At 35.4% G+C, this 13897-nt stretch overlaps 1 long non-coding RNA gene and 1 pseudogene across 1 annotated transcript; one reads left to right on the top strand and one right to left on the bottom strand.

The window, feature by feature from the left end:
• Positions 1 to 3505: 3505 nt before the first annotated feature.
• On the bottom strand, positions 3506 to 7730 carry LOC133301332 (disease resistance protein RPV1-like; annotated as a pseudogene).
• Positions 7731 to 9531: 1801 nt separating this feature from the next.
• On the top strand, positions 9532 to 12324 carry LOC133301406 (uncharacterized). Its single transcript, XR_009750192.1, has 4 exons — positions 9532 to 10087; positions 10184 to 10261; positions 11157 to 11224; positions 12019 to 12324. It is a non-coding gene; the product is annotated as an uncharacterized LOC133301406 (long non-coding RNA).
• The last annotated feature ends 1573 nt before the right edge of the window (positions 12325 to 13897 follow it).

Here is a 13897-nt window from a genome sequence, read left to right as displayed (position 1 = left end):
GTTATATATGCAAAAATCACCTTATCTTAGGAAAAGTGGAAAATTGTTTAACTCGGAACTTATCCGTGAGATGACTTAATTACACCTAACACTAAAAATAACTCCAAAAACAAAAACAGTACTTTTAAGTACCTGAACAATTAATGATGTAAGATTGAATAAGTAATATGGTGATGGTTATATTTATAAATTTTTGTTTAAGAACTCTTACAAATTACATTATGTACTTCTGGAAGTACACTAGATTACACTATGTACTTTCGAGGAAACAGTGACCAAAATGCCACTGTTCACTGATTTTTTTTCCTAAATACCACGCGAACAGTATTATTTTTCAATATGTCACGCGGGCAAATTCGCTGCAGTACCAATCACATATTTTTGGATTATACCAATCACTTCGGAGGACCATAAATTTTGATTCGGATATCCAAATCATATATTTTTTATTTTATTTCATATAACTTTTCGAGATATACTCAATGACATCTCATTTAGCATATTTTATATCTCACAAACATCATCCGAATTTGTAACAATGGTATCACAAACAATTAATGTATCAATCACCAATCACAGTTAATGTACCAATCAAAATTAATTATGATTGGTACATTAATTGTGATTCATGATTGGTACATTAATTGTGATCAAAATAAATCGTGATCGGTGATTGATACATTAATTGTGATTGATGATTGATACATTAATTGTGATTGATGATTTGTACATTAATTGTGATTAGTATATTAATTAAATAGTTATTTTTCTTCGTTTTCTTTTTTTGATTGTGATTGATACATTAATTCTGATCGGGCAACGAGATTGTATCACGTAGCACACTAAGTTCCCTAACCCTGGTAGCGAACTTCGTTCAGTTAACTTTTTCTGCGACAATGTGCTATGTGTCACGAAATCATTGGCTACCAGGTTCACTACCAGTCTTAGCGAACTTGGACTTGTGGCAGTCAACTTTTCCTGCGAAAGTGTGTCACGTGTCAAGAAATTATTGGCTACCAAGTTCGCTATCGCGTGGCAAGTCTGGTAAATTTTACTGTTCGCATGGCATTTAGGGGAAAAAGTCAGTGAATAGTGACATTTTGGTCACTGTTCCAACTCATTTGCCTCATTTGATTTATTTAGATATTTATGCCTGATTATTTACGTTCTATTTTTCTGTAATTTATGTATAAACCGATGAATTATCTTAGAATATAATTAACATAAACATCCTCGGTAAAAAAAAAAAAAAAAAAAAAGCTTCCCTTAGTAAAATGGTATGGTAGCATGTGTGGTAAGTTTTTTGTGATTTTAATTTTTAAATTCAATAAATTATTATTATTATTATTATTATTATTATTATTATTATTATTACAAAACAAACTAATTTTTCACATTATTTATTTATTTCTTTAAAATAGAGTAGTAAAAACGCTGTACCAATTTACCAAAAAAAAAAAAAAACGCTGTACCAAAGTGTAAAAAGTTCAGGAATTAATATTGCTGCTTTTGAGATATTTATATTTAATACATTAAAAAAAATATTCAGGAAGTCAAAAAAATTATCCTCTCTGAAATCTACATTGCTGTCTCTGGCAAGGACATCCATCAGGATGGAGCAAAAAGACAGCCCACATATCATAAAAATGAATTCAATAACATAACATTTTTATTATTATTTGCATGAAATATACCATCCATACATAACAGAAAGAGCTTTGAAGAAAATATGCATAATTAAAGTTGCTACTCTAAGAACACATGTAAATCAAGTGAGTTTTCACCAAGGCTTTTACCCTATAGTATACTGATACATGTAATTTGAAGTTGCGCAAAATGGAATTATGGCTCCTATACTACACAAACTGCTGCATACGTAATCAAACAGTAGAAAATCTTGGTACTTACCATCACAAAGGATCAATCTCCTCTGTTCCTATCAAATTGCAAGGCAGAAACCATCACAGCAGATACAGTATTCAAACATGGAAGCAAGTGGATTACATTCTCAGCCTTACAAATTGGCAACCTCCCATCAAAGATGCTCACATCCACCTTGTCATGCCTTTTGTCTGCCTTTACTATCAATAACAACCAGCCTTCAAGCAATAGCTTGTGCAAACGGTCCTCGCAACTCAGCAGTGTTCTTCAGTGAGTGTTATTAAACTCAAACCGGGTATTAATTTGGCCAGGATATTGGCTCAATTAGTCATTGGATCAACCAGTAAGTTAGTGATTAAAGCGGTTTGACTGAATTTACATAAGAGCATGTTATCATTATGTTAATAAAAGTGCTTTGACAACCATGAAGCCTTGATCAAGTGACAAGTGTTCTGCGCAATTATGGACTGCATGCAAGTTCAATCCCCATGAGTTGCAAAATTAGTATATATTTTACACAAAATTCCGTAACGTTGTCTTCGGTCCTTTCTCCATTAGTTGCACTTGTACACAAATGTTAAGTTCATGCACACTTGTTTCTTCAAATTATTGTTTATTTTCTGCTTGAAATAAAACTATACATTGTGATAGTGTCGCGAATGATGTTGAATAAAATTACAAGAATGTAAGAACAGGCCAGTAAATTAAGCAACTAATGTTTCTTATTTAAAACAGAAAAAATATATATGTATATATAGTTGAATGAAGACTTATTATGTTCAGGTATATATGAATTCAATTCTCAGTGAAGTTACTAGAATCTTTAAGTTACAAGCGGTTGATGTGCAATCCAACACAAAAGAGACAGAAGGATACAACTGACAGTGGAATTATCCAAAATAAGATAGCATGATATCATACATTCGACTATTCAAACAGAAAGTTAGATTCTATCAGCAAAAGTTATGTTAGAAGACATAAATGGAGAAAAAAGAAAGGGATCTTTTGAAAGAAAACTTGGGCTATAAGCCATCAACCACCAAACATATTTTTCCTGCAGTGCACATCACACTAGCAAACAAAAATTTGAACTAATCTGTTTCAATATTGTCTTCAAGGAATTTGGCAATGACAAAGTCGTCGCAGAAGTCAATTGGCAGCTACTCACTGAAGGCATGGAGGCTGAATTTCATGGCCATGTCTTCCCTAGAACTGGTCTTGAACGCTGCTTCCACAAACTCAGTTGATGTGATACTACTTGCCCCCATTGATACCATTAAATTTGAATACCAATTCAAATAATCGCTAAATGTTGTTGATGGAAGGGCCTGTGCCACTAAACTTGAATCACAATTCACATTATCGTGAAAAGTGAAAAGCAGAAGGTGGAAGGCCCTGTCCCACGTGCGATTCTGATAAAACCAATGAAGACAAATTTAGTTGTTGAAGCGGCATCAATTGTGCATCAGAAACTACCGTGTCCACTCCGTTCTTTTCTTTTAGCAACATTCTGCTGTTGTTGCAAGGGCCGTTGAATTGGATATCCTCCATTCTACATTTTTGGGTTAACATGTGTAGTCCAAAATGTATGAAAAACTGATTCCTTACCAGCTCTCCAATGGTATCACCAATTATCAATAAAAAGCGCCACATGATTCCAATCATTTTCAAAAATTGCTTCATCCAAATCTATCTGTTTTAGATCAAAAATTACTATATGATCATTTCCGCACAACAAATCAGAACGAGGCACTTCAATAATTGGGAAAACTTTCTTTCTATTGATAATCAACTTGATGTGAAGGCTCCCGGAGGAATAAAAGGGATATACTCCAGCATGATAACAGATAGATATGGCAGGGAATTTGTTGCGAAAGCAGAGAGAAATTGGTAGTCCCATGCTCTGGTGCTCGAACCACTCTGGAATGCTTCTTCCTGGCAAACGAAACTTTTTGCCTCCATCCTCGTGCAATGCCTTTAGTCATATATGATTCATTATTTTAGCACACATATAAGTCTGAGTCAATGTGAATATCAATTACAAAATCAAATATGTAATAAAATACGAACCTCATTCATTAACATGCTTGCACACTGGGAAGTCAAGGATGTGCATCCTATTGCAGAGAGAAACTCCAAGTTTTGCGGAATTCCTCTAATATCTCGAAGATTCTGACAATCATCCAAGATAAGTGTCCTCAAAAAGCGACATTCATTAGTGCATGCAGGAAGAAGTGTGAGGTCCAATTCTTCCAATGAGGTGCATTCTATTGCGAAGAATAATTCTAAGTTGGGTGGAATCCCTTTGATTTCTTGTAGAAACTTGCAATTATTCAAAAAAAGTTTCTTCAAAAAGCAACATTCCTTGAGGCATGCTGGAAGAATTGTGAAATTACTGTCTAACTCTTTCACGTTGGCAAACCAGGTAAGACCTATTCGAAGGAATTCATCTGACATCTTGCAGCATCGGATATGAAGCTGTGAAAGTTTCACGTTTGAGCTCACTTTTTCTTCGTTGTCATCCTGTTTAGAAAATTGCAACCTTTCACATCCCTCAATGCTCAATTGCTCAAGCTCTGGTAACATGACAATGCTACTTGGGAGTTCCATCTGGTCCCGTTTAAATTTATTGATCAGTTTTATCTTTTGTAGCCGAGTAAGATTCCGAATTGAAAATGGCAATTCTTTTATGGAAGTATCCCTTAAACAAAGCTCTGTTATATTTTTCATCTCTCCTAATATTTCGTGAAACCTCTCAAGACTAGAGGAATATGAAAGATGAAGTTCTTGAAGAGAGGTCAACTTGATATGTGGAAAACTCTTAAGAGAGCTGCAACCATAAGCATTCAAGATTCTAAGTTTATTCAGGAATCCAATCGATTCATGAATTTTAATCAAATTCACACATTCTGGAAATGATATTTCTTCTAAATTCGGGACAGCAGATACATTAGGTATCTCTGTTATATAGTTACACTCCCTGAGATCCAAATATCTTAAATTCACCGTTTCCTGCGGGGGGAGAAAAAAGAACAAGAATTAAATGAATAATCATAAAAAGAATTTATTAATATACAATATCAGAGGAAAGGACCTAATAATTATACTTGCCTTCAGCGACTTGGCCAAATCGAGTGACTCTAAGAAACGACTCTTTGGTAACCTGAATATGGCAAGTTTCCTTGGATCAAAATTAGATGGCAAACACAGTGAAGGAAACCACCACCATTCCAGCACTCTTAAACACTTAGGGTGTGTTTGGTACAAGAGAAATTTTTTGGTGATCGGGAATCATGATTAATGAGAATTCAGTAGAAATTGAGTTTACTTGGAATCTTACGAAAGATGTGTTTGGTTCGCCAAAATATTACCGGAAATATTGGGTAAAAATTACTGATTCCATATTTGGTTTAGAACGAAATATGACTTGGAATATGAGGTTATTTTACAAAAATAACCCCAAACTATTTTTACTTTTATAATTGATAGATTGTGTCTAGATTTTTATGTGTATTGGGGTATTTTTGTCTCAAAATTTATTGTTGTGCTTTCCCTTGGTATTCTGATTGGTATTCCGAATTACCATATTATTTTTGGTAATCTGAATAGTGACTTTTCTTTATAAATCAAATTACCGGTAATCCTTGGATATCCGGGAATCGTAATTTATTTCTTCTACCAAACGTGGTAATTACATTTACCAAAGAAGGATTACCGGTAATCCTCTCCAAAAACTTGAACCAAACACCCCCTTAGGAAATTGTTCAGGACCTTCCGAAAAATGACCATTTCTAATTATAAGTGTTTTTAGGTTTGTCATCTTCTTGAAGGCCTTTCCATCCCATTTCACTACTACAAATTTTGGGAAATGCAGATATATGATTTTGATGTTACTAGTTCCCTTTGAACAAAAAAATACAACAGTCAACCACAAAACATATTTAGAGAAATTTACTTACTATAAAAAGGAAAAAATTGTGAATTAATATCGTCAACAAAAGATTGGAAATAAAGAATGACTTACAATGAGCATATAATAGTCAAAGAGATAAATCAAAGTTCAAGAAGAAAAAACAAATCAATCAACTCAGTGTGACTCACCGTATTGTCTTCTAAAACTTGAACTATATCTTCATGGAACCATAACCGACTTTGTTTCCAAGGTTTTTCAGGTGATTCTTGTCGGACAATTTCTTTACCCATATCCTCTATCAAGTCATGGAGTGTCACCTCACCATCCTTACTAATCTTTATAAGAGACTTTTTAATCAGCTCTCCAGTGTGATGTTTCATGCACTTATCATGATGAGCACAAAGTATATCTTCAACTTCTCTTAATTTATATCCTTTGTAGCAGCAAGCAATGTCAAGAAAAACAATCTTCTCTTCTTCCTTTAAAGCATCAAAGCTTACTTCAAGTATCTTTTGGATATCTTCATTAGGAATCCTGTCATACCCATCTTAAGCAGATTTCCATTCTTCTATATTTTTTCCAAACAAGTAGGAACCTATTACTTCCAAAGCCAGTGGAAGGCCAGAAGCATAAGTTACTGCACGGTTTATAATGTCCTCAAAACTTGCATGAACTACATTGTTTTTAAAAGCATTCCGCCTGAACAATTCAAGAGCTTTTGTCGTATTTAACCCATCTGCCTCATATATTTTTTCAACCTTGTGATGTGCTAGCAGATGTTTCTACCGAGTGGTAATGATGACTCTGCTGCCAGGACCAAACCAGTCAGGTCCTCCAACTATATCGTGCAACTGCTTCAGTGCGTCAACATCATAAAGAATCAAAAGAATCTTCTTTCGTTGTAGCCTTTGCTTTATTATTGAAATTCCTTCATTCACATATGTAAATGTAATATCCTTCTCTCCAACTAGTTTAGAAAGCAGAATCTCTTGGAGATATTTTATGCCATGTTTATTTGAATTTTCCCTCACATTTTCAAGAAAACACAAGCTGGGATAATGGTCAGCAATCAAATTATAAACTGCTCGAGCAAGTGTTGTTTTATCAATGCCCCCAATACCATGGATCCCTACCATGTTGACTCCATCAGAGCTGACATCCAGAAGCTCCATTACTTGTAACACTCGAGACTCTAGTCCAACAGGGTAATCGGCAACATGTAAAGGAGCACGATTAATCTTGACGGAGACCTCTTTAATGATTCTATCAATAAACACATATTCATATCCATCCCTGTCCAATCATAGAAATACGTGTAAAATCATACATCCTATTTAAGTCTTCAAAATGATTGATATACAATGAATTAACTTGTTCAAGGTTAAAAGTAAGAAGCATTTTTCTTTTTTCAACATTGAATCATTAGAGTTTGAAAAAAAAAATGAAAGAAATAAAATAGAAGGTACCCAAGTTTGAAATGATAGCCGGACAAGTCAGCTGCTTGACACAGAGCCATCCTCCATTTTTGGAGCTTGTCAATGTCATCCTTGAACCTCTCCTCATGAAGAGCCAATGCTTCTTGACCTTTCTGATGCCTCACACCAGAAGGATCGACATCATAAAAAACAGGCCAAACAAACCAACCCTTATCTTTGATGTAGGCAATGATGTTGACAAGTTCATCTAAGCAAAAAGAGGAAGATGTATAGTTCTTAGAGAACACAATGATGGCAGTCCTGGAGTTTTCAATAGCGGTGAGAAGTGATGGTGCGATTGAGTCTCCTCTTTGAAGTTCTTTGTCATCAATGAAGGTGCGGATTCCCCTCTGAAGGAGTTGATGGTAGAGATTACCAGTAAAGCCAAAGCGTGTATCTTCTCCACGAAAACTAAGAAAGACATCATAAGTGAAGGAAGAAGAAGATGATATTTGTGCCATGATAATCAGAAGGGTGTTTGACCAATATTTGTTTCCTTTGTAGCTACGAGAAGCAACACAGAAATGACCAACTTCATCTATTGTTAATGTGGGGTGGTAGGCGTGGCTCTTGTTTTTAAAACATTCAAATGAATTAGCTCAACATCTGGAATCCTTATGGTTGCTGTGTAGATTGGATCCCAAATCAAACAACTTGCATAGCACAGAGTTGACTTATCCGCTGCTCCAACTTTCCTATTCATTTTCTGATGGAAACGCGCTTTCTCGTACTTTTTATATTACATTAAGCGGTATAGAAGTTTCATGAATTTAGGAAGACATTTCTAAATTTTAAATTGGAATGCGATGTGTATTGTCTTCTTGTTTGAGTTTCTGTAGACTATTAAGTTGTGGAATTCTGTTTGTGATGTTTATCAAGTAGGATAATTAGTTGTGAAGTCTATTATAAGGCAAAAATGTAATGTGTTTACTGAATTGAATTTTATCATATGTAAGGAGTCAGTAGGAAGTGATTGAAATTCTAATTTGTAACATGTAAACTGGCCAGATAAAATAATTGTCATTGAAGGTCCTAGTTAATTAACCCTTTGTTTGCGCAAATAATAGGCAGGCATGTCTAGTTGCTTAAATTGTCTAATTCGGGAGTGTAAAACCTTGTTTGTGTTATCATTTGTGAAGTAACCTTGTAAACTGAATTGTTAACTTTCAACCTGTCTTGCATAAAACTATAGAGCCATATTTCAGTTGATAACGTGTATTGTCAGTATGGTAAGTATAACAGGTACATAAGAAAGAGGATGGCATATTATTGATATTGATAACCCTAAAGAAATGAAGAACATAAGTAATAACGTTAATGGATAGCTGCAGTTTCTGATATACTAAGATTATATGCTAGTTTTACTCCATCTTTGTTGCATTATGGTCTTTGATGTTGTTAAAAAGAAACCAGATTTTGTTTCGTTATGATTAAGCTTAGGAAAAAAATTTATTCCCTTTCATGCCAGTGAAATTTTGTTATATACATATATCATCTTATGAACATGTGAAGTCCACTTTGTTTCTAATATTCTGAGTTAATTGAAGACTTTGATAGAGGTCTAGCTGAATGCGATAGAGTGTCTTGCACCAATATAATTGTGTTGGCATCCGACTTAAGTAGTGTTCGGAATTGTAGGACGAAGTTTAGGGACAAACTTCAAATTTTGGTGGGGAGAGTGTAACATCCCGCATGATTAGAAAATTACATAACTTACAATTAGGGATGTGAAGCATGCTTGAAATTCGAATTCAATTTATGTTTAGAGTAGAATTAATTTAAATTAGGAAAATTATTCTTATGGCAATTATAAGTGGGTATATTTATATATATATTTTAAAAATTCAAAATACTAGTCAAGAAGGGATAGTATTAAGTTTAATTACAATATAGGTAGAAAACCTAGTTACTACCTAGTGAGGACATAGAATAATAATTATTAGGAAAATATTTAAAGTACAATTAGGGAGGTGGACTCATGTCATGAAATTGAACTACATGTAAGTGTAGGATAGGAATATTTTTAGATACTCTTTATGAAAACTCTAGTTACACTTAGTAGCTTCATGAAACTGCATGGCTTAGGTGAATTATTGGGTTCAATTCCCTCAGGGGCCACGACCCAAACTTACTAAAATAGGGGTTAAGTCAGCCCTATATTCTTAGACTCATGGTCCCTAGCTTATCCCCAAAACAAAACTTGAATACCTGCACTTGATTGGCCAAAGAATAAGACACATGTCCAACCTTATCTCTTCACCATCATGCGCTAACTAGGAGTAGGCAGGTCTGAGTTTGTGGATCTTGATATTCAGAACTCTATTACATTACCTTTTCCCCCACAAGATCGCAACCTCTAGAGAGAAGAATCCTCCACCTAGCTCACGACTTCTTCCATCTTCCTCATACACTCGGCTGAACATAAGGCAACAAAGTCTGCATGTTCCTTCCGTTCCCTCTTTTTCCCACAAGTCACATGTTCTTGGAAAGGAAACATGAGAACCTAAGCACACACATCTTCCATTCCCTTCCCTGCATGGTTCGGCTGAGTGGCAGCAGCCAAGGAGAGCGCAATATGAGTTCATCCTTCCTACTTTTCTTGTTCGGTCGTGTGCTTCCATGCAAAGAGGTGTAGAAATTTCCTACTCCCTTGATCATCTTTTCCCTTTTCGATTTGATGAGGAGAGTCAATGGCATGCATATTACTTCTTTTGGTTCTTAATGGAACTCCTCTGCATGCAGCTGCAAACATGACTTCTGTCAAGGAAGACCATCATCTTTAAAATTCGGACCTACCTTCCATTGCATGCAAGAACAAGTGAGTAATTCACACCTTACTTGCTTTCTGATTTCGGCACATGAGAGGATGAGTGGGTTGTTCTTTATGTGCTTTCTGTTTTAATTTGTTGGATAGTGGGAAGGTGAGGGTGCTGCCCCTCTTGTGGTTGATGCGCATGACTGATTTGGGGAGCAGACTGGGAACATAAGAAAGGTATGAATTTGAAACAACGCTCTCTCATTTTTCCCCTCTGATTCGGCCTTTAGTGTATTCAAGGAGAAGACGTTTTGTCATCCCTCCCCTTTTGCTTTCTGCCGTTGGAAACTCCAGGGACTTGGTGCTTGTAAGCACAAGGAGAATCCGATTGGGAGCTTGGAAATAGCTCCCATTAATCTTGTTGGACTGCCCCTCGGATTAGGAATATTTAGTAGGACTTGCATGTGCTAAAAAGTAGATAGACAGCATGCTGTACATTAATTATTCATGACTAAGTGATATTGGTAGTGTTGTCAAAGAAAATTTATAAACACCTAGTCGATGAACCAAGCTTTGCATGTATTAGAACTATTTGGACAGTTTTTATCGCTCTCCTAAATCATGTAGAAATGTTATGTAAAGGAAAAACCAAGGGCACCTATTTAATGGACAAGAAACCGAAACCACAGGCATAGAGAATCAAGGTTATGTCACTTACTATCTATTGGTAAAATAAACTCTATGATTGGAAAAATTAAATTAGCACAAGAACCTTGAATTCCGATTTGAGTCAAGCTTTGCATGTGTTTATGGTCTTGTTGGCAGCATGCTGTATGCAATCCTTGCGCACTTTAAACCTTGTAAGTGTGGCTATGTAAATGATAATTTGTAGCACCTAATTAATAGTCAAGACAACCGAATTAAATGCATAGGGAGTTATAGTTATGTCATTTGTTAACCTTTGGCAAAATTAAAGTTAAGTCAGAATAAGATTAGAACAATCTAGTTGGTGATTAAATCAAAAATTGAAGTACCGTAAATCGGTTAGAAGCCTAGAATTGGAAGCATGGAGAGTACATGTATTTATTGGAACAATAGATGAAAATTCTGATTTTTGGTACCTATTGTTTAGGTGTGCTAACCTCTAAAAGAATGGGCTGATTGGTGATGTTTTGATTTAAAAAGGGTTAAAGACTCGAGGTAAGTGTTCGGTGGATTACCCCTTTGTGACTGTTAGTTTAATATTTGAATTTTTGATTTGTTGCTCTTGTGTCCTATTCTGATTCTGTTTGAAGATAATGACAACTAGATTTGGATTATGAATTATTGGAAATTATTTTTGGAAATATTCGTACTCTGAATTGAAATATGACTTGGTGAAACTCCGATTTTTGTGGGGATATATTCTGTTTAGAAGTTTGGTGTCATAGACATGTGAGCTATGATCTCTGATTATGAATTCTGATTATAAGCATGAACATCATAACTTTGCATTTGGTCATGCGTGTGTGAAGCAAAGCATAGCATCTCATGCATCCACATACATGCAGTCTTGACAACCGAAATAAGTGATAAAAATATAAGCATTTGGTTGAGCACGCATCGCATATAGGCATCCCTCCGGTACCAGGGTATGGGACACCTGGCTTCAGTCCGCATAGGTCACAGTTGGAATTCCCCTTTGATAGAGCCAAAATAGGATCTCCACTGTGTTAGTTAGTAGTACGTGCACTGCAGTGCTATGAGCATACATTATTCTGACGTTATATACGCACTCTGATTAGTATTCTGGTGCTATGTACGCACTATGATTAGTATTCTGGGCGTTATATACGCAATTTGATTATATTTTGGGATCTGTTCTGGAACTATTTGATGATGTGACAATTTTGGAAATTCGGTATTTAAATTAACATTATTGCATTGCTGGATTTTCTGCCACACTATTGGAATTTTTCTCACCCCTTCTGGGGCTCAATTTTTATAAATTGCAGGAGGACTTAGAAGCATATGATGAAATGTTTGTTTAGACGCATTCTGTTTGTCTGCTGCTGTCTTGAGAATTCTGCTATTGTACACTATTGTTGTTGACTGCTGGCTATATATTCCTAGTCAATGTGATATTTTGAGAAACTGGAAAACGTTGGAAAATAATCTTATTTTGCTGCACTTTGGAATTTTTACATTTTGTATTAACTGATGTAATCCTGGTACTTAATTTGCGAAAATAATTGCTGTCGTAATTGGATTTGGACTTTTGAACTGTTTTGCGAGCACTTTGCGAGTTGTCGTTCTGGGGCTACAGACCTCCGAATGAGGCACAATTTATATGGATGTAAAGCCCCAGTCGTGTATTTTCAGATTATATAAAGAGTATGTTCAAAGCTTGTAAGCACGATTTATTATGATTTTTACAAGTCAGGAGGTTTTTGAAAAAATGCACTGAATTATCGAGTACTTTGCGAGTTCTGTTTCTGGGGTCACAGATCTCCGATGGACATATAATTTATATGATCGTAAAGCCCCAGATGTCTAGTTTCTTCGTAGCAAAGAAAATTTTTGTAAGCTTTTGATTTTTAACTTACATGATTTTTGCAAGGCAGGCTGTTTACAGGAAAAATCAGAGTTGCGCAGCGAAAGCCTTTTTTAAAAATTCACTTGTTGTTTCTATTTTACGAAGTCAGTTTTTCAGGCAAGATTATAATTGGTAACCCCAAAATGTTTTTACGGAATAAGAATTTTATACGATAACGTTGCGACTCTAATCGGTTTTAGCAGACACTTGCCTTGGATGCATACCGGGGAGGGTGTCATATAGTGTAATCTGCACCACCAAGCAGACACGGTAGGGTGGCACGATCCTACTACCAATCACCCTTGATCAATTGGTACTTGACTCTTGCTAGCATGAAACAAGTCATATCGTTAAGTTGTAAACAAGCCAAAATTTTAGGCATACTTGTGCAAGAATTCCATTCTCATTTAATTTTACTTTCTTCAGAAGCATTGGCTCTTTACCATGGTCTTCATGGATACTTGTAACATGGGGTTCTTGTTGTGTTTCTCTTAAAGGACCCAGAAACTTTATGCTTGAATTGGCATCGGCAGGATAATAAAATGACAGAGCAATTAAAATTAGTAATAAAGATAGAATTTCCATAACAACATTACCATGTCTGGCCATCAATTTTATATGGACTCAATTCCAATATCGAAGCATTTGTTGTTTACTACACCTGTTTCTTTCTCGTTATTCACCATTTCACGGCTTCCTGGGAATTGATGACAGATGGAATCTGAATGTTGTTCCTCTTTCATGCGCTGATTGTCAAAGTCATTGTTTAGGTCTCGAGCTGTCAAAACCTAATTGAAATAATTAATATTTTTTAAGAAAAAATAAATAATATTAATAATGCACTACACGAGCACTCATTTTTTGGTTTCTTGCATTTGCCTAGTGGAGCAAAATATACAAGGCTAATAAATTAGAAAGAAATGCCACAAGCATATTTAGTATTTACCTTGTACCATGGAATGGATACCATTAAATTTGAATCCCAATTCAAATCATCGTTCAATGGTTAAGGGGGAAGGATTGTGGACTCCGTCTCGGTCAGCAACTTAAACGCTGAAATTATATTAAGAGCAAGTCCAAGTTCAATGTCACTGCTCCAACGTTTGTGCCTCATGTCCAAGTCCACTCTATCCTTTACATATAGGGTCGTTAAATCGGATATCCTCCATGCTACATTTTTTATTGAATACATGCAGTCCAATTTGTTGATTCCTTACCAGCTTTCCAATGGAGGAAGGTACAAAATCAATAGAAAATACCACATTATTCCATTCATTTTCAAAAACCACTGCATCCAT

This window comes from Gastrolobium bilobum, unplaced genomic scaffold (genome assembly GCF_033153095.1).
Source record: "Gastrolobium bilobum isolate Gb01-03AN ecotype WA unplaced genomic scaffold, APGP_CSIRO_Gbil_v1 utg11783, whole genome shotgun sequence".
NCBI classification, from domain to species: Eukaryota; Viridiplantae; Streptophyta; class Magnoliopsida; order Fabales; family Fabaceae; genus Gastrolobium; species Gastrolobium bilobum.
Note: the sequence above shows the minus strand (reverse complement) of the source record. Positions and strands in the feature narration are given on the sequence as shown.